Source organism: Cherax quadricarinatus, chromosome 95, assembly GCF_038502225.1.
Source record: "Cherax quadricarinatus isolate ZL_2023a chromosome 95, ASM3850222v1, whole genome shotgun sequence".
NCBI classification, from domain to species: domain Eukaryota; kingdom Metazoa; phylum Arthropoda; class Malacostraca; order Decapoda; family Parastacidae; genus Cherax; species Cherax quadricarinatus.
In genome coordinates this window covers 813,415-832,617 of record NC_091386.1, presented here as the reverse complement: position 1 = coordinate 832,617, position 19,203 = coordinate 813,415, and the positions used below count along the sequence as shown (strand labels likewise).

The following is a 19,203-nucleotide window of genomic DNA, read 5'->3' as shown; positions in this document are numbered from 1 at the left end:
ATTTTTTTTTAACGTCAAAATTGATTTCCGTAGGACTTTGAATTGGTAACCACCTGATGCCTTCTGCTGCTCCCACCATGTGCTACGCTGTGTTGGCTGTCACAACTTGTGAAGAATAATGCAGTTGTTTATGGCAGTACTACTGCATCTGGAGGCTTCCTGCAGAGCCAGTTAATGACCAAAGGTATGCAAGTTTTTTTTTTTTTTTAATTACTATTGTTAAACGATTTTTTTTTGTGTTGTAAGCATGATATGGTGATTCTTGCTGGGGAAGGCAGCACTGGTTTAGGGTTACTACCAATAAACTCACACTTAATGCTGACCTGACCTTTCACATGTTTGGGAACAGAGCTACAAATGTCCACCTAAGTGTTAGGAGAAACAGTTCTCTTATTGCTCAACAAAAATGAAGGAAAATCCCCAGGTTGGTTCCTAGACAACAATTTGAAATTCAACACCTACATTTAACATGTATCCAAAAAAGTATCCAAATCAGTTGGCATCCTCTCCAGGATACATTACTATGTACCTCAAACAGCACTACTTACTTTATATATGTACTGCTTTAATCTATCCCTACCTCACCTATGCTATTTGTGCCTAGAACCACTACAGCAAGTCAGCAAGTCATCTTAAGCCAATAACATAAAGGGCAGCTGTATGAATGATTACTCAGTCTACTGCCAGACAACATACTCCCCCACTCTACAAAGACCTAAACCTACTTTTTTTTTTTTTCCAACATGCTGGCTGTCTCCCACTGAGGCAGGGAGACCCAAAAAAGAAAGAAGACAGTGTAGATTTCACTCCAAACAGCAAATATTCCAAACACCTTTAAAGTGCAGGCATTGTACCTTCCGCCTCCAGGACCCAAGTCCAGCTAAAGGGTTTCCCTGAATCCCTTCACAAAAATATTACCCTGCTCACACTCCAACATCTCGTTAAGTCCCAAAAAACCATTCGTCTCCACTCTTCCTATGTAACACGCTCGCACATTCCTGCTGTATATCCAAGCCCATTGCACACAAAACCTCTTTTACCCTCCTCCATCCTTTCCTAGGATGACCCCTACCCCACCTTCCACTACAGGTTTATACACCCTCCAAGTCATCCTATTTTGCTCTACCTCTCTAAATGACCAAACCATCTCAACATTCCCTCCTCACCCCTCTGAATAATACTTTTAGTTAACTCCACACTTCCTAATTTCCACACTATGAATTCTTTACAGAATATTTATACCACACATTGCCCTTAGACACATCTCTGCCTCCAGCCTCCTCCTCCTCCTCCTCCTCCTCACTGCAACATTTACAACCCATGCTTCACACCCTACTTATTATACATAAAATTCACTCGTACTACTGTGTTTACTACATATACAGGACAAATTTTAATATCAACCCCGCCATGAAACACTTTCTTGATAGTTGCAACAGAACTCGAAGGCATAATACTAGACACAAAAATCTCTATGATATTCCAAGCGTCTGGCTTAATCTTTCTCAAAATTCATCGTTCATAAAAAGACCAAAAATCTGGAACACACTACCTAAAAACACCAGTCTTCCTCTGCCTGCCAGCCACTTCAAAGCAACTATTAAAAACCCCACCTTACCAATATGATCCTAACAGCAATTAATTATACCTAGCAATTCTTTCAATCTGTATTGTCCCCATTCTTGTCTATCATTCCTTCAACTAGGTATACATACCTAGTTTCATTCTTAATATATCATTAATTATAATTTTGTATTGAATTACTAAATACCTCTGATATTTTAAATACTGTATGCTTACTCTCATATACTACATCAAATTTAGTTTTAAGGCTGCCCAAAATGCCTTGCATAAAGTAGTTATATATATGTCAATCACCTCAGTTGTGTAATATTGTATACCCCACTTTATAGAAATAAATTTTGTTTAGGGTCAGAAGTGGTTCCTATGGTTGCTGGGATTTAGTGATGGATTTGTGATAGATGTACGGGTGCTCCTCGATTTATGATATTTTCAACTTAAGATGAGTTTGTCGGACCATAACCCCAACTGCAAGAAGCCCCTATCTCGAGCTTTTACCATCCTATGGAGAGGGAGCATGGACACGGGGGTCGTCCCACAGTTACTAAAAACAACAGACATAGCCCCACTCCACAAAGGGGGCAGTAAAGCAATAGCAAAGAACTACAGACCGATAGCACTAACATCCCATATCATAAAAATCTTTGAAAGGGTCCTAAGAAGCAAGATCACCACCCATCTAGAAACCCATCAGTTACACAACCCAGGGCAACATGGGTTTAGAACAGGTCGCTCCTGTCTGTCCCAACTACTGGATCACTACGACAAGGTCGTAGATACTCTAGAAGACAAAAAGAATGCAGATGTAATATATACAGACTCTGAAAAAGCCTTCAACAAGTGTGACCATGGCGTAATAGCGCACAAAATGCCTGCTAAAGGAATAACAGGAAAGGTTGGTAGATGGATCTATAATTTCCTCACAAACAGAACACAAAGTGTAGTCAACAGAGTAAAGTCCGAGGCAGCTACGGTGAAAAGCTCTGTTCCACAAGGCACAGTACTCGCTCCCATCTTGTTTCTCATCCTCATATCCGACATAGACAAGGATGTCAGCCACAGCACCGTGTCTTCCTTTGCAGATGGCACCCGAATCTGCATGACAGTGTTTTTCATTGCAGACACTGCAAGGCTCCAGGTGGACATCAACCAAATCTTTCAATGGGCTGCAGAAAACAATATGAAGTTCAACGATGAGAAATTTCAATTACTCAGATATGGTAAACATGAGGAAATTAAAACTTCATCAGAGTACAAAACAAATTCCGGCAACAAAATAGAGTGAAAAACCAACGTCAAAGACCTGGGAGTGATCATGTCGGAGGATCTCACCTTCAAGGACCATAACATTGTATCAATCGCATCTGCTAGAAAAATGACAGGATGGATAATGAGAACCTTCAAAACTAGGGATGCCAAGCCCATGATGACACTCTTCAGGTCACTTGTTCTATCTAGGCTGGAATATTGCTGCACACTAACAGTACTTTTCAAGGCAGGTGAAATTGCTGACCTAGAAAATGTGCAGAGAACCTTCACGGCACGCATAACGGAGATAAAACACCTCAATTACTGGGAACGCTTGAAGTTCCTGAACCTGTACTGCCTGGAACGCAGGCGGGAGAGATACATGATTATATACGCCTGGAAAATCCTAGAGGGACTAGTACTGAACTTGCACACGAAAATCACTCACAACGAAAGCAAAAGACTCGGCAGATGATGCAACATCCCCCCATTGAAAAGCAGGGGTGTCACTAGCACGTTAAGAGAATACAATAAGTGTCAGGGGCCCAGGACTGTTCAACTGCCTCCCAGCATACATAAGGGGGATTACCAATAGACCCCTGGCAGTCTTCAAGCTGGCACTGGACAAGCACCTAAAGTCGGTACCTGACCAGCCGGGCTGTGGCTCGTACGTTGGATTGTGTGCAGCCAGCAGTAACAGCCTGGTTGATCAGGCTCTGATCCACCAGGAGGCCTGGTCACAGACCGGGCCGCGAGGGCATTGACCCCGGGAACTCTCTCCAGGTAAACTCCAGGTAATCGTAAGACAAGGAGCACCTGTAGTCTCTCACAATAAGATTACTAAGATACTGTATTTAATTCATGTGGTTGTGAATGTGTCATTTCCTATCACCTTTTGTTTTGACCAATGTCTGCCAGCAGAGTACAGAAATGTTTTTCTAACAGCAAAATTTACTTTCGTAGGAATGCAGAATTGGCGACTGATTGGATATCTCGCACTGTTTCCACCTTGTGCAGCGCTGTGATGGCTGTCATACCACTTGCCTGAGATTAACTCTTTAAGTGACTAAAGTACTACTGGAGGTTGCCTGCAGATCCACGAATGGTGAGCCCATGTGTGTTTTATCACCATTTGCCATTTCCCTATTGTTAGGTAAATGGACACATGAAACTAATTTTTTGCATCAATCTGGCCTTATCCCACCAAGGTGGAGTGACCTAAAGAGAAAAACGACAGTTTCTCTCTTTAAATTTAGTAATGTATACAGGAAAAGGGGTTACTAGCTCCTTGCTCCAGTCATTTTAGTCTCCTCTTACAACACACATGACTTACAGAGGAAGATTTCTGTTCCACTTTCCCAAGGAGAATGACTGAATAAGTTGTGTTGTCAGTGGGAAGGGTTATGGTTCCATGGATAGTGATGGCCGTTGTTTAGAGATCAGGGTGATCTGAGGTGGGAAGGGTTATGATTCCTTGGATAGAGTGATGGTGGTGGTTTTGATTATTATAATCATAGGATTATAGAGAGCGATCTGAGGTGGGAAGGGTTATGGTTCCATGGATAATGACAGAGGTTGTTTAGAGATGAGGGTGATCTGAGGTGGGAAGGGTTATAGTTCCTTGGAGTGCTGGAGGTGCACTAAACCCGTATGATTATCCAGGGCATGTGGGGGGGGGGGGGTGGAAGGTATTCAGGCTTAATTCAGGGAACTGGAGCACAGATCCAATTCCCTAGATCAAGAGCCCCACACCAGCATCACAGGACCTCATAAAAATCTGTCTTACCTCTCATTTAGTTTAAATATTCTATTTATAACACTTTTCTTATAACACTATTTGTCATTATGTTAGAACATCAAACTGACAGTATCACAATCAGTGAACCAAAAATCACCCATTTGTATTCCCCTAATAATTAAAATCTCTGTCTTATTCCTTGGTTGAAATTTTCTGTTTGTCATCCAAACAGATCTATGTTTGTGCGCGTAGCGCTCCAACCTTGATTTTCTCCATGAGAAACGATGTAAAAAAAAAGTAGATCTATGTTCGGAGCACTATGCGAACAAACATAGATCTACGTTTGTACAGTTTAAGGGTTAAAAGAAGTACCTCCACCTTCCCCATTTTCAAGTCCACATGCTCTCCAGGCATAGTGCCTGATAAGTAAAAAATGGCAAATGTAATACCTATTTACAAGGCAGGTGACAGGTCCTTGGCTTCGAACTATGGACCAATAAGCCTTACCTCCATAGTGGGAAAATTTATGGAATCAATAATTGCCGTAGCAATTCGTAGCCATCTTGATAGGCACAGATTGATTAATGAATCTCAACACGGTTTTACAAAGGGGCGTTCCTGTCTTACGAATTCACCAAGGTGTTTGAGGAGGTAGATCATGGTAATGAATATGATATAGTGTATATGGACTTCAGTAAGGCTTTCGATAGAGTTCCACACACCAGAGGCTATTGAGGAAACTTAAGGCACACGGAATAGGAGGAGGAATATTTTCCTGGGTAGAGGCATGGCTGACAAATAGGCAGCAGAGAGTTTGCATAAATGGGAAGAAATCAGAATGGGGGCACGTCACAAGCGGTGTTCCTCGGGTCAGTATTGGGCCCGTTGTTGTTTACAATTTACATAAACGACATAGATGAGGGAATAAATAGCGACATAAGCAAATTTGCTGATGACACCAAAATAGGCGGTCCAATTCATTCTAATGAGGACACTAGAGCACTCCAGGATGATTTGAATAGACCGATGCAATGGTCGGAGAAGTGGCAGATGCAGTTTAATATTGACAAATGCAAAGTTCTAAATGTTGGACAGTTAAATAACCATGCCACATATAAACTAAATAATGTAGATCTTAATACTACTGATTGCGAAAAGGATTTAGGAGTTCTGGTTAGCAGTAATCTAAAACCAAGACAACAGTGCATTAGTGTTCGCAATAAAGCTAACAGAATTCTTGGCTTCATATCTAGAAGTATAAATAATAGAAGTCCTCAGGTTGTTCTTCAACTCTATACATCCTTGGTTAGGCCTCATTTAGACTATGCTGCTCAGTTCTGGTCACCGTATTACAGAATGGATATAAATGCTCTGGAAAACATACAGAGGAGGACGACAAAGATGATCCTATGTATCAGAAATCTTCCCTATGAGATAGACTGAGGCCCTGAATCTGCACTCTCTCGAAAGGTGTAGAATTAGGGGGGATATGATCAAGGTGTACAAATGGAAAACAGGAATAAATAAAGGGGATGTAAATAGCATGCTGAAAATTTCCAGCCAAGACAGGACTCACAACAATGGTTTCAAGTTGGAAAAATTCAGATTCAGGAAGGATATAGGAAAGCACTGGTTTGGTAATAGTCGTGGATGAGTGGAACAAACTCCCGAGTATAGTTATTGAGGCTAAAACGTTGTGTAGTTTTAAAAATAGATCAGATAAATACATCAGTGGTTGTGGGTGGGTGCGAGTTGGACCTGACTAGCTTATGCTGCTGGGTCTGGTGCTGTGCTCCATCCTTGGGGGGAGGGGAGGGGACATGGACTTGCTCCGCATGGGTCAGTAGGCCTGTTGCAGTGTTCCATTTTTCTTATGTTCTAAACTGTTTCTCACTTTCAGCAAAATTTGCTAAGAAAAACTTATTCATTCATCATTGGTTCTCCTTTGCATTTCTTCACCACTCTTTTTTAACTTCTTTCATTCCATATATATGTTTTTTTTTTTTATTATCACACTGGCCGATTCCCACCAAGGCAGGGTGGCCCAAAAAAGAAAAACTTTCACCATCATTCACTCCATCACTGTCTTGCCAGAAGGGTGCTTTACACTACAGTTTTTAAACTGCAACATTTACACCCCTCCTTCAGAGTGCAGGCACTGTACTTCCCATCTCCAGGACTCAAGTCCGGCCTGCTGGTTTCCCTGAACCCCTTCATAAATGTTACTTTGCTCACACTCCAACAGCATGTCAAGTATTAAAAACCATTTGTCTCCATTCACTCCTATCAAACACGCTCACGCATGCCTGCTGGAAGTCCAAGCCCCTCGCACACAAAACCTCCTTTACCCCCTCCCTCCAACCTTTCCTAGGCCGACCCCTACCCCGCCTTCCTTCCACTACAGACTGATACACTCTTGAAGTCACTCTGTTTTGCTCCATTCTGTCTACATGCCCGAACCACCTCAACAACCCTTCCTCAGCCCTCTGGACAACAGTTTTGGTAATCCCGCACCTCCTCCTAACTTCCAAACTACGAATTCTCTGCATTATATTCACACCACACATTGCCCTCAGACATGACATCTCCACTGCCTCCAGCCTTCTCCTCGCTGCAACATTCATCACCCATGCTTCACACCCATATAAGAGCGTTGGTAAAACTATACTCTCATATATATGTATTCTGATAAATTAGACATATTTGCAACACTTGGGTATCTTTAATGAGGAAACGTTTCGCCACACAGTGGCTTCATCAGTCCATACAAAGGAGAATGGCGAAGAGCAGGAGTTTAAGGTAATCAGTCCCTCAGCCTTGAGTTGATGTGGTCAGTCCATCAATCTTGAAAAGAATACAGCATATGTGCAGAGCAGTAGCTTGTATACTGTAAGCAGGAGAGGTGCAGCAGTTGTAGGTGGTGTCACATTTGTCCAATGTGGAAGTAGGTCATACCCAAGGGTTAGGCAAGTGAGGAATTCCCATGCCTCCTGTTCTTTACCATTCTCCTTTGTATGGACTGATGAAGCCAGTGTGTGCCAAAACGTTTCCTCATTAAAGATACCCAAGTGTTGCACATGTCTAATTTATCAACTTGTCGGTTCTCTGAACCATTCATCTACATACATATAAGAGATAAGATAATATTTTGTTCGGGTTTTTAACCCCGGAGGGTTAGCCACCCAGGATAACCCAAGAAAGTCAGTGCGTCATTGAGGACTGTCTAACTTATTTCCATTGAGGTCCTTAATCTTGTCCCCCAGAATGCGACCCACACCATTGACTAACACCCAGGTACCTATTTGCTGCTAGGTGAACAGGACAACAGGTGTAAGGAAACGTCGAAATGTTTCCACCTGCCGGGAATTGAACCCGGGCCCTCCGTGTGTGAAGAGGGAGCTTTCGACACCAGGCCACCGGGCTACCTTCTGTATATTATTTTTATTTATTTATTTATTAATTTGAACATGATACAGTGAAGTACAAAAGAATACAGTTAAATGCAGCATGCCAAAGCCAGTTGAATGCATAGCATTACGGGCAGGCTTAAAATTAACTTAAGATTAACTAAGCAATGAAGTATTCAGTGGTAAAACATTATTGTTAACAGATAACAAGCACACAAATGAGTATTACAAAAACAATAATGATACAATAATACAATAATGAGATACATATATGAGATACAATTATTCATTTATTTAATTGTGGGTGAGTAAGTGATTTTTGAGAAGAGACTTGAATTTATAAACAGGTAGTGTTTCTTTTATATTCACAGGTAATGAATTCCAGATTTTAGGGCCTTTTATGTGCATTGAGTTTTTGCATAGTGTGAGATGGACACGAGGAACATCAAAGAGTGATCTGTGCCTTGTGTTATGGTCATGTGTTCTGTTGAGGTTGGCAAGGAGATGTTTGAGGGGAGGGTTAATATCAGAGTTAAGTGTTCTATGTATGTAATAGGTGCAGTAATAAGTAGGGATGTTTTGTATGGTGAGTAGGTTTAGTTTTTGAATGTTGGTAGTGTGTGCTGTCTGTAGCGGGAATTTGTTATTCTGACTGCAGCCTTTTGTTGGGTGATTAATGGTCTGAGATGGTGTATTGTTGTTGAGCCCCATGCACAAATTCCATAGGTGAGATAGGGGTAAATAAGTGAGTGATATAGGGCCAGGAGGGCTGACTGTGGAACATAGTACCGTATCTTTGATAGTATGCCTATGGTCTTGGAAATTTTGGGGGGAAATTTGTTGTACATGTGTTTGAAATTTGAGTCTATTATCAAGGTGGATTCCTAGGAATTTTCCCTCTGAGTTTTGTGATAGGTGATCCATTTATCATTATGTTAAGAGACACATCTGCAGCTCTGTTACCAAACTGAATGATGTAGGTTTTGTCAATGTTTAGAGTAAGTTTGTTGGTCCTCATCCAGTTTGATATTTTCTGTAATTCGGTATTTACAGTATTGGCTAGCATGACTGGGCTCGGGTGAGAGTAGACGTATGTAGTGTCATCTGCAAATAGTGTGGGTTTGAGTAGTTGCGATGCATTTGGTAGGTCATTTATGTATATGAGAAAGAGAAGAGGGCCTAGGACACTTCCCTGTGGGACACCAACTGTAATTGGCTGTGCGGAAGAGTTTACCCCATTTGTGTACACATATTGGCTTCTGTTGCTGAGGTATGACTTTAGGTAGTTGAGGGAGTGCCCTCTTATACCATAGTGCGACAATTTTATGTGGAGCAAGTCGTGGTCAACTGTATCGAAAACTTTACGTACATACATGTACTCCATCTCTCTCTTATTGTAAATGCCACTAAATGTTGTTCCAACATATCTGTTGCTCTAAAAATAGACATCCATCAGTCTACTCATCAACCTTTTATTTACTAATGTCTCCCACTAAGGGGTGACAAAAAAAAAAACAAGTCTTGCCAGAAATGTTCAAATATCACAATTCAAATGACCCTCTGACCTGCAGAATCCTTCCCCCTCCTTCAGAGTTCTATTTCCTCCCTCCGGAACTCAGATTCAGCTGATTGCTGTAAATTCCTTCAGGGAAGAGATGTGGGTTGGGAGACCTTGATGGTGAAGGTCTCTTGATTAAAGTAATTTGAGCCACTCTCCCCTTCTGTAAATCATATTTAATTGCCTCCCATTCCCCAGGTGCTGTGACTGCTACAGATATAGTATTTCCTCGTGATTTTACTATAATTATCACCCTTGTATTTGTATCTGAACTAAGCATTAAACTCACAAGGGTCGCACAAATTTGTATCTGATCGAGTTGCTCAGAGGGTCATTTAAATTGTGATGTCTGTGCACTTCTGATAAGACAGCTATTAAATGAATGTTAGTTTATAATTATCACCTTAATTTTGTCTGATAAGGTACACACTGGCATTAGGTAACAGTAAATTTGAAGACTGAAAATATCTTTGTTATAGTACAGTACCAAGTTTTCCACACACTGGGGCTGTATCAAGTACATACATAGAAATAACGGAATGGGTCGGGCTTAAACCTGTGGGAAGCGCGTCCTAAAACTCGTGTTATCACGATTAGATTTTGTTACCGAAGTGGCTAGTTTATTGTGCACCCCATATCCATTCTGTGGACGGTAGCGCAAGAGCATATGGATACACAAAAGACCTCGGAACTAGGCCCCAAAAGGGTTAACAGGTGTACATAGGGATTTGTATCTACATATCTACAGTTCAATTATGTTACAAGCAAATTTAGGAAATTTGCTTAGTATATCTGGTAAGATAAGATAAGATTTCGTTTGGATTTTTAACCAGGAGGTTAGCCACCCAGGATAACTCAAGAAAGTCAGTGCGTCATCGAGGACTGTCTAACTTATTTCCATTGGAGTCCTTAATCTTGTCCCCCAGGATGCGACCCACACCAGTCGACTAACACCCAGGTACCTATTTGCTGCTAGGTGAACAGGACAACAGGTGTAAGGAAACGTGTCGAAATGTTTCCACCTGCCGGGAATCGAACCCGGGCCCTCCGTGTGTGAAGCGGGAGCTTTAGCCACCGGGCCACCCCAATAAGATATCTTGACATGACACACAGGTTATTATACTGTCTGTCTCTGTATTCCTCAATAAGTGGACAATTAAGCACATAGTGTTCAAGAGAATGACCATATGCCTGATCACATAATTTACATTTAGTTTGATCATCATCTGTGTGTCTCCCAAACTGCCAGAAGTACTTGTAACCAAGCCTAAGTCTGGCCACTACAACATCAGTCAGTGTTCACATTGCAAGTTGCTCCATAAACATAATTATCTACATTCATGTTATCATAGTGGATTATAGATCTACTCAGGCTTCTAACTGCATTCCTATAACAATCATTTTCGTTATTTACTTCTCTCCTAATATTATTCCTAATGCTAGACACAGATATACCAAAGTTATATTCTACATTCTCCTTCTGGGTACTCTTCTTGATTAAGATATCAACTTTATCATGAAGGAGTAATCCAGTGTGTGATGGCATCCATAGCAATTGTACTTTAATTCCTTTGTCCCTGATTTTTGAGTATCTATACCTGGCTTCTCCACTGAGCATGTTCTTGGAGTCATTATATAAGTTAAGAGCATTCAGTGATGACAGAATCAGTAATGATAGAGTCAAGCTCAGTGTCATAAGTTAGCTTTAGCGCCATTAGGATTGCAAACAGTTCAGTTTGCAGTGTAGACACCCAGTTGTTAATTCTTATGCCTAACTCAACAAATTTATTATGGTTCTTAACTAGGGAGGTGGCAACAAGAGCAGATGCAGCCCTGCCAGAAGACTCCTGTTTAGATCCATCAGTGTAGTATATAACTTGTGATAACTTATTACTACCAGCTAGGTGAGAAATTTCTTCTTGAGCAGTTGCTCTAACAAGAGATTTAAGGAAGGGATTACTAGCAATGAGCTTCTTGGGAGGGACTTGTAGGTATGTGATATTAAATGAACACATCTTCCATGGAGGGGTGAAATGCTCTTGTTGCCTACAGTGATACAGTTCATGCAGGTTATAAAACTTAATGCAATTGCACATTTTCACAATCCATTTAGATCTGTGTATTTACTTCTAGACAGTAAGGTTCATTGTGACAGTATCTGGTTCATTTCTTAACATTCTAATACCGAGTACAGTGTTAATTTCAACAATCCTATCACTGATACTAGAAATACCAAGCTCCTTCCTCATGTTAAGAACTTTTGTAGATCTGGGACAACCAAGAATAATTCTGAGAGCTTGATTTTACATTAACTCCAAGGGTTGGAGAGAACTTTCTCTAGCTAATATCAACATGGGAGCAGCATAATCAATTAAGAACCTAACATAGGCTATGTATGTCATTCTCTCGATTCTCACATTAGCGCATAGTTGGGGTTGTAGCCAACAACAGCTTTGAGAGCATTTAGCCTATCTTTGCATTTCTTTAGTTGTGGTATAGTGGATTTGTTAAGGGGTACATCTACACCAAGATATCTAAGTTTTTTATCACGACTGAGTCGAGCACACAGAAATAAGTAGAATAGTGCCTTATACATCCTGAGTTCGGGTAGCACACTTGGCTCTCACATTGAGGTCCATGGTTTCATCCCTGGTATGGGTGGAAACGTGCTTTGCATAACTAGGGGCTTTATAGTATGTCATTGTTGTCAGTTACGGTCTGTATTGTATCATGTACTTGTAGAAATAGATATTAAGAGGGTGGGGTGTGAATCTTGGCAAACTCATTAGAGTTTGGTATGTTGATCATGGATAATGTGTGTGATGGGTTTTGCTGAAGTATACATTGTTTTAATGTATGGGGCAGGAAGGACATTAGGTAAACCAAGAATTGGTAGGGCCTAGAGTTCAAAAGTCTTAGGCTATGGCATACAAGGACCCTTGTGGGTTTAGCACTTATGATTATAATGTATATGGAATAAGTTGTGTAGTAAGAATTAAGTGAAGAAACCTTGTGTCAGAGCTATGGGAAATATTGCATGCTTGCTCTGCATTCTGTACAGTGCCAGTTTGCATGCTGCTTTTGAGAACACAGACTCAAGGTCGAGTGAAAGTGGGAAAAGGAAGAGTTGGAACTTGAGCACCCAAGAACTCTATAGCCACATATGGGTGTAGTGCTGAAGCCGAGTGGATTATGCCATACTTGTTTAACCCTTTCAGGGTTGGTGCCGTACTAGTACGCATAAATTCTAGCGCCTTCAGATCTAGCGAGAGAAAGCTGGTAGGCCTACATATGAAATTATGGGTCTGTGTGGTCAGTGTGCACAGCATATAATGAGAAAAAACGCCGACCGTGTTTTTGGTTTAAAACAGCGACTTTGCAGTGTATTTTTGTATGCTATTTATGGTTGCATTCTAGTTTTCCTGGTCTCATTTTATAGACTGGAAGACATTACAGAAATTGGTTTCACAATGAAAAGTACCTTGAAATTGAGTTCAAAGTAGCAGAAATGTTCGATTTTTGCCAAAGTTTAAAGGTAAAATCATGCTAAGCGTCCAATACACGTCAACTGGTTAGTCTAATATTCTTTCACAAGTGCGCTGATATTATTTACACCATTTCTAAACTAATGCAGTAGTCTGCATAACATAAATCTTTTGTGAGAATAAAAATTCAAAGTGGAAAGCAAAAGAAATGTAACAGGCCCAGGGACGTGAGTAATGAAATGTTATTTTAGTGCCTGGAATGTCTTGTTTATTTTGGACCCTATTTGGAAATTTGTGTGAAATTGCCAATTCGACCACTTTATTGTACTCATTTGATAGAAAAAAAAATGGAGTTCTAGCAAAATAGGTATGATTTTTGTCGACTGGTACATTGGAAGTGGGTGAAATCGCTGATGTGTAAACATTGTTGAGACCGCTAACTTCACGAGAGCATAATTCTGTAAGTTTTCCATCAAATTTCATACTTTTGGTGTCATATGAAATAATCTTTTCTCGATCATTTTTTGTTTTTATTTTTTTGAAAAATTTGATCAAGTTTAAGAGACGGCCTGCCAACCCTGAAAGGGTTAAGTCTGGTTGATCAAATATTTAATGATTATAGGTGGTAGTGATGTTTATACTGTATAGGGATTAATGTTCACTTTCCACACAGGTTGGTGTTGGCAGCAGTCAACTGTGAGGGACCAGACGACAGCTGCAAGAACTTCCAGAAGTGCTCTCACCTGCTGGAAGGAGGATAAGAGCTAAGATGGATGAAAGCTGTCTATGGGTCTAACTTTTCCCTCCCCTCCCTAGCATAAGGATTCCTAAGTTTATTCACAAGCTGAGAGTTGCATCCTCTTCAAGGGGGGCTCCTTGGCGTGGTGAAGAGGCTCTTGGTCTGAGGAATTAGCCCTGTCGGTCTTCCTCAGACCGAACCTAATTACCCCCCATTCTCCATTCCTCCTCCCTTTTGGCCTTTGGGATTTCTCCCACAGGCGCGCTAGTTCCTAGGTAGGGGAAAGGACACCGGGGTCCATCCCATTCCGTTGAGGTTCTTGGCGGTGGCGTAGTTTGCCGTGGAATCTGGATTGCCTGGGGATGTCCCGATCCCTCTCCGGTATCCTGGAGTAGCTTTGGGTGTCTTTCGGGCGACGGGTGTATCTCTGGAAGCCACCTTTCGGATTCCGGGGGTGGTGGCCGATGGAGGTATGCTTTGTGGCGGATATCCGGCTGTCTGTAGTGGAAGGAAGGCGGGGGTAGGGGTCGGCCTAGGAAAGGTTGGAGAGAGGGGGTAAAGGAGGTTTTGTGCGCGAGGGGCTTGGACTTCCAGCAGGTATGCATGAGCGTGTTTGATAGGAGTGAATGGTTTTTAATACTTGACGTGCTGTTGGAGTGTGAGCAAAGTACAGTGCCTGCACTCTGAAGGAGGGGTGTTAATGTTGCAGTTTAAAGCACCCTTCTGGCAAGACAGTGATGGAGTGAATGATGGTGAAAGTTTTTCTTTTTCGGGCCACCCTGCCTTGGTGGGAATCGGCCAGTGTGAAAAAAAAAAAAAAAATATAATCCGGCCGCCCTCTTTTTTGTCCACCGAGGTAGCTATCCCGGATTGCTGGTTTACTGGCATGAAGGGTAGGGTATGGCACGGGTTCCATGCTGCATCTGCGCTACTAGCGGTGCCGAGGTCCTCTTGGGCGCAGAGGGAGATTTCCGGCCCTTTCATTCCTCCTGGGAACTATTCCTCCCCGCTCCCCCTTTTTTTTTATTTTCTTTTTTTTTTTCTTAAAAGCAAAGGAGTAACCTAACCATGGCAGCCCTAGTCCATGAACCCCCTACACCCCATTCTGACCCTGCCTTGTGTTTAGACCACTCTTCGGACACTCCTGATGCCCCTGTACCTCTTGCTGGTGCTGTTTCCTCACCCGCTTCAGGTACCGGGGCTTCGACTGACTCCTTCGATTTGTCTGAACTCTGCTCTCCTTTGACTATGCTTCCGGCTTCTCCCTCTACGGTACGGCAATTTTCGAATCGCCCGCCCATTTCACGCCGGTCCTACTCCTAAACGCCAATGTCAATCTCCTGATGATGCTCCTTCGTTACCTTCCCATTCTACTCGGAAAAGACCGACACGTCAAGCACTCCCTCACCACGCTCAGTTTCGGACCACACAATGGACTAATTCTTTACTTTAAGACCGACTTCTTCTTCTGCCTACCTTTCTGACCATAGTATTGGCAAAGCGCTCCTGCGTCATGTTGGTAGAGATATTTCATTTCATGCTCTCAAGAGCTGTATGCGCATTGTCACTGTCCAGAATGCTACCCAAGCTCATGATCTTTCTCTCCTTTCGAATATCGATACTACTACTATCACTATTGAAAAACGTCTTTCTCTCAATTCTTGTAGTGGTACTGTCATTCTGCCCCATACCATAGTCCAGTCATGTGGCAATGACATTTTTGAACAGCTGGAACTCCAGGATCTCCCAATCCTCAAAGTAGACACTTATGTCCTTCCTGCCCGGGGGCGGAGACGTTACCCTTGCAATGTGGCTCGTTTGACAGCCGAGAACTCCCGTCCTCTGTATATGTCGCGGGACATCGGTTACAAGTTCGAAAGGTGATACCTACACCGCAACAAAGTAGAAATTGCTGGCGTTTTGGTCACCCAGCGAAATATTGCAGATCTATGGCCGAATGCCCAGTCTGTGGTGCCGACGACTATTCTAATACATCTTGTAGTCAACCTCCATCTTGCCTTAATTGTAATGAAGCTCACCCTTCGTACTCCCGCCGTTGTCAGGTCTACTTAAATGAACGTGAAACCCGTTGCCTCAAAGAGGTAGGTCTCCCTTATGCTATGGCAGTTACTCATCTCCGCCTCCAAGGGAGACTACCCCGTGTTTTCAAACATCCCCCCCATCCCCCCACTTCTGGGGTCCCATCTTCTGCAGCCTCCTCTGTTGTTGCCACTATGGCATCTAATCCTTTTGCTGTCCTTGGCTCTGACGTCCCGACTACAGCTCAGTCTGTTCTCACATCTTCGCGTCCTTCCTCACAAGCCCCAGTATCGACAAGACCTCGTACGACACCTAATACCAATCGCCCCTCTACTCAGAAGTCCAAAAAATCCACATTGCTCAAATCTTCTTTGCCCCTTCCTTCCCTTCTTCCACCTCCACACTTTACCTTTGCAGTCTCTGTACCTAGTTCTTCCCCTCTCTCTGGCTCTATTACAAGTGTGGAGATTCACCCTCCTCCTCATACTATGCCTTCCACCCCCGTCCCCTCCCAGGTTTCTGCCTCTTCTGTCCCCATCTTTACTCGCCCTCCTCCTCCTATCTCCAATATGGTCTCCCATACATGTTTAAATTCAGAAACACTTGAAGCCATTTCAGAATATGTTGCAGACACTAAACCTTCAATGGACACTGATTCACTTCCTGTTCCTTCTCTTCGCTACTTGAACGTATTCCAATGCCACGACATGTTGACTATTCTAACCCCTCTAGTCTATAGGTGCCTTTACCTACAGATTCCTGGTATTTTCTTAATCGCCAATCATGGCATATTTACAGTGGAATATCCGCGGTGAGCTTCAGATGTTGCTTGCTTACATTTTTATACTCAAAAAGAAGCGCTAAGCCACAAGGGCTATACAGTGCTGCAGGGTAGGGAAGGGGGATGATCAGTAGGTTACAGAAAACAGTGGGGCAGGGGATACTATGGGGTTAGAGGGTAGCAAGAGATTGAAGTAGATAGGGCTGAAGGTATCAGAATTTGTGAAGTCAGTCAGTCGTTGTCAAAAAGTCAATAAGAGAGTCTTGATGAAAGGTGGGTCCATCAGTGAGAAGGGAAGGTAAAGAGAGAGCAGCGGAGTGAAGACGACGACAGAGGTAAATTGTGCGTGCTCGTTGATAAAGTGGGCAGTCCAACAGAATGTGGCTGACTGATAATGGAGCTTGGCAATTTTCACAGAGAGGAGCAAGATGCCTCTCCATGAGTAAGACGAGAGAGAGTAGTCTCCCAACCTCGACACTGGTGATAAGAAGATGGCCAGTAACCTATACTTGGTTTAATAGGTTGAAGGTTGTTGCCGAGCATAGTAGACCAACGTTGTTGCCAACGGGTGTGAAGGTGGGAAGATATTGCAGCAAAATAGTCCGTAAATGGAACATCTCTATAAGAAACTGGTAGGTCATGTACTGCTGACCGCGCAGCAGTGTCTGCCTGTTCATTGCCCTATATGTCAACATGACCAGGGACCCAACAAAAAACAATATCTTTATGCTTGGTAAAGATGCGGCGTAGTCAAAGTTGGATACGGAGGACTAAGGGGTGAGGTGTATCAAATTTTTGTATAGCCTGTAAAGCACTAAGGGAGTCTGAGACAACCACAAATGATGACACAGGCATAGATGCAATACGGATAAGTGCTGTAAGGATGGCATATAATTCAGCAGTAAAAATACTAGCCGAAGATAGTAAATGCCCTTGTACGACGCTGTCCGGAAACACTGCTGCGAATCCTACGCCGTCAGAAGACTTAGAGCCATCTGTGTACACAGCAATGGCATGAGAGTGAAAGTGGTCAAGAAAAAGAGAGCAGGAAGCGACCGTAGACAGTTGGGCTTTCGAGCAAGGGAGGGAGAAAGAACAGACTCGAACAGCTGGAACTTCCCAGGGGGGTAGGGAAAAGTGAGATGCTACATGTACATAGAAAGGTGGTAGTTGAAGAGAAGACAAGAGCGAATGAAGGCGAAGAGAGAAGGGATGGAGTAAACAGGGGCGGCAAACAAATAAAGAATGTCTACTAATATCAGTGACCATTCTATAAATGGAAGGATTGCGGAGATCATGAGAGCGTACATAGTAGCGCAGGCAATGGGCATCACGGCGATCGGATAAGGATGGAACGTTCGCTTCTGCATAGAGGCTCTCGACAGGGGAAGAGCGAAAAGCACCAAGGCATAAACGTAATCCTTGGTGATGAATGGGGTTAAGGCTAGAGAGAGTAGCAGGAGAGGCCGCTGAATAGATCTGGTCACCATAATCAAGTTTCGATAAAATAAGGGTGGAATGTAGGCGAAGGAGGGTTTGACGATCAGCTCCCCATGAAAGATGAGCAAGGGTTTTAAGAAGGTTCAGCCGGCTGTGACAAGTTGCCTTCAGAGAGGTAATGTGAGGTTTCCAGGATAACCTACGATCAAAGAGGAGGCCCAGAAACTTGACTGTATCACGTTCAGGGATACGGGAGCCATAGAGGTACAAAGGATGATCGGAGATGACAGAGCGTCTAGTGAAAGTGATTTGGTGGGTTTTAGTGCTGGAAAATTTAAACCCACGTGTGGTGGCCCAATTGGAAACACGGTCGACTGCATGTTGGAAAGAAACTGTAAGGAGGTGACAGTCAGCGCCTGCACAGGCAATAGCGAAGTCATCAACAGAGTGATGACCAAATATTTGATGGAAGACTAGAGGCCAAATCATTAATAGCAAGGAGAAAAAGTGTTGTGCTCAGAACACATCCCTGGGGGACACCTTCAGCTTGGATAAAGTCCGGGGAGAGCACATTATTAACCCGAACACGGAAATGCCTGTCAGTTAAAAAGTTCTTAAGGAAGGATGGTAGATTGCCTCGAAGGCCTAAGGAGTGGGCTTGGGCTAAAATATTATACCTCCAAGTTGTGTCATATGCCTTCTCAAGGTCAAAAAATATGGCAATAACTGAGTGGTTATTCGCAAAGGCATTACGAACATACGTATCCAAGCGTAGTAAGGGGTCTATGGTAGAACGTCCCTTACGAAAGCCATATTGACGAGTGGAGAGACTGTTGTGTGTCTCTAAATACCACACTAAACGTCTATTTACTAGGCGTTCCATTACTTTGCAAACTGCACTGGTAAGAGCAATGGGACGATAGTGGGAGGTTTCATGTCCCGTAGTGCCTGGTTTGCGGAAAGGGAGAACAATGGCGGATTTCCACAGCTGTGGAAGAACTCCTTGTGACTAAATAAGATTGTAAAGGCGTAATAGGACTGCAAGGGCTGACTGATGTAAATGTTGTAGCATACGAATATGAATGTCGTCGGGCCCAGCTGCCGATGATCGACAAGCTGAGAGTGTTGCCTCTAGTTCTTGAAGTGTAAAAGGCACATTATACTGTTCTTCTCTGAGAGAAGAAAA

The 19,203-nt window shown here is 42.8% G+C and overlaps 1 long non-coding RNA gene across 1 annotated transcript in view; it reads left to right on the top strand.

The window, feature by feature from the left end:
- LOC128703957 (uncharacterized) overlaps positions 1-13,958 on the top strand; it is a 32,089-nt gene extending 18,131 nt beyond the window's left edge. The window contains exons 5-7 of the long non-coding RNA XR_011394678.1: positions 34-184; positions 3,793-3,934; positions 13,691-13,958. This is a non-coding gene — a long non-coding RNA (uncharacterized lncRNA). The remainder of the gene's footprint in view (positions 1-33; positions 185-3,792; positions 3,935-13,690) is intronic.
- The last annotated feature ends 5,245 nt before the right edge of the window (positions 13,959-19,203 follow it).